Below are 2,592 nucleotides of genomic sequence, written 5' to 3' on the forward strand. Positions count from 1 at the left end.
AGCAGCAGCTGGGAGCAGGGCCTGGAGCAGCAAGGGCCAACACAGCCAGAGCAGAGGGCCTGGAGGTGGCTTTAACTCCAGAAGCCACACTTGCTTGTGGCTGGCTAGGAGGGACCCCATGCTGCACTTTCCAGAGGTCTTATCCCCTAAAGAGCACAGTGAGGCACAGGATTCACAGAATCGTGGTCTGGGTTGGAAGGGACCTTAAAGCTCATCTTGTTCCACCCCCTGCCACTAGAGCAGGGTGCTCAGAGAGGCTCCAGAGATATCAGCAGCTAAATTGAAGTGATACCTGCAGGTCAGGAGGTCAGTGAAGACAGTAAAACGCTGAAATCCTTTGGTCTTGACAAGGAGGTGACCTCTGCTAATGGAAGTGTGTGTGGTAGAGGAATTAACAAGTCCTAAGGGCTGTCACCCAAGGCCTGGTGCTCTGCTGCTGCCTGCAGAGGCACAGCTGGCCCTGGGGCTCCTTTTCCCTTGTGAGGGTCCCTCACAAACCTGGGCTTTAACTGAAGGAATAGTAGGAAAAGGCAGCATTTTGAAGGATCGGTCTGTGTTGGATGTTTGCACTATTTTGGGGAGGTTTGATCATGATTTGATCTGGCACAGACTCTTCTGCTGCCACGTACATACCTGCACCGGGTACACACCTGCACGGGGCTGTTCTGCAGCTCCTGCCTTAACCCTTTCCCCCCACCCACGGGGAGCAGCTCCGAGTGAGTCAGGAGGATGCACACGCCCTTCCCCGCAGCTCCTGTGCCTCTGCACCTGGCAGCTCTTCCCACACGGAGCAGCTTCCCTTCCCCCGTGGCCCTGGGCTGTCCCACACGGAATTGCAGCAGGGATTTCAGGAGAGGGGTCCCCCCACGTCCCCCTGCCCCCCTGGCTTCCCCAGCACTGCAGCTGCAGGCAGGGCTTTGGCATCCCAGGGGAATAAATGCCTTCAGCAAACCACCAGACTGCCCTAGCTCAAAAACAAGTTTAGGGACAGCTCTTCATATTCAGAGAGATCCTTGGCCTCTCCGAGCCCCCGGGGTGCTCAGCAGTTGTATTTTGGGGTGGCTTTTGTAACGGGCAGCCTCAAACCTTGGTCATTTAATGGGTGGGAAGAGGGGGCTCCTGAGAGCCCGGGGAGCTGGGGACCCTGTGGACGGGCAGGCTCCCTGAACTGGGGACGTCTGACTGTTCCAGGGATGAAAAGTGATTCCTGGTGGTTACAGTGAAAGCTTCCCCCCACGGGATCCTCAGCAGGCACAAATCTGATTCAGGTACCACAAACTGGAAATGCAGGTTCCTGGCACAGCACCCTGAGCCTGCTCTGAATCAGCTGGAGGTTTTCTGGGCTGGCCGCACCCCGAGCAAACCCCGGGAACAATCTTGCCAGTCATGTCCGCAGACTGGCAGCGTGCTGGGGATGCTTTCCATTTTAGAAGCCAGCTCATGACGTGGGGATGGGTGGTTTTTGAGAGATGCTGAGCATTAGCAACTGCCACAGAAGGTTTTGGCGATTAACAGGCTTGCCCAGTTTGAAATGACACGTCCAAAATTACTGCTCCTTTATGAAGTGCAGACTGTGTCCTCCAGCTTTGCATAGCTCTCTTCTGACTGCCAGTCCCTTTCCACCGCTGTCCAGGCAGGTGATGCATATGCTGCTTGTAATGCAGAGCTCAGACGTCTTTGTTTCCCTGTACATGGGCAGGTACCCTCAGGGTGCTCTGGAAACCAGCAGCAATGGATTTCCACAGCGAATGGGAACTGCTGGGGTTTTTTTCTTTGTGGTTTTGGAATCTCATTGCTCTGGACAATTTAACTATCAGCTCTTGAAGTGCCTCTCTTGGCCTTTGTCTTCCCTCTGGCTTTCAGAGGAAGTTAAGGATCTGGGCTCATGCCTTTGCAGACCTTGGCTTCTCCATCAGCACGGGGTTGTCTGATCCTTTGTGCAATCCCAGGAATGTGAATTCCCACTCACTCCTGGCTCACCAGTAACTGGCTCATTTCTTTGTGGTTGTAGAGGATCTTTGGTCATCTGCAGGGTGATGGACGTAGCAAGTGAAATATGTGTATTTTCCTATTATTTTGGCCAAAGCTGGGGCATTCCAGGGCTCTTCTGCAGGAGCCCAGGTGCTGCTGTTGAATCAGCTCTGCCCCAGCAGCTCCTGAGCTCCCCAGACACGGCACTGTGTAACCGTAATGTGCCTGGATGGGGCTGGATGAACAAATCCAACCTGACCTTTGATCAAGGAGACTTTGGAATCCCGTAGCAATCTGATGTAAAAATGGTGATAATGGCAGTGAAAGGCAAAGGGCAGGGGCTCAATCATTATCCAGGCTTTTGTGTGCAGGAAATAGCTTGGGGAGAGGCGCAGGCTGATGGCAGGATAACATTTCCTTTGTCAAGGGCTGTTAACAGCTGCAAACAGCTGCCTGGGGTGAGCAGGAAAGCCGCAGGGTGGATGTGGAGCCTGGGGATGGGGCAGCGCGTCCCCGACCACTGCCCGCGCCGTGTCCCTCGCTGGACGCTCCCTCGGAGCTCTGTGTCTTTCCGACACACTCGTGGTGCCCCAGGCTGTCCCCGGGCCCTGGCTAGTGGCA

At 54.9% G+C, this 2,592-nt stretch overlaps 1 protein-coding gene across 1 annotated transcript in view; it reads left to right on the plus strand.

Moving 5' to 3' along the window:
• CUNH6orf132 (chromosome unknown C6orf132 homolog) overlaps positions 1 to 2,592 on the plus strand; it is a 20,838-nt gene that overhangs the window by 10,626 nt on the left and 7,620 nt on the right. The gene's annotated exons all lie outside the window — the stretch shown is intronic.

This window comes from Corvus brachyrhynchos, unplaced genomic scaffold (assembly GCF_000691975.1).
Source record: "Corvus brachyrhynchos isolate BGI_N302 unplaced genomic scaffold, ASM69197v1 scaffold338, whole genome shotgun sequence".
NCBI lineage: Eukaryota > Metazoa > Chordata > Aves > Passeriformes > Corvidae > Corvus > Corvus brachyrhynchos.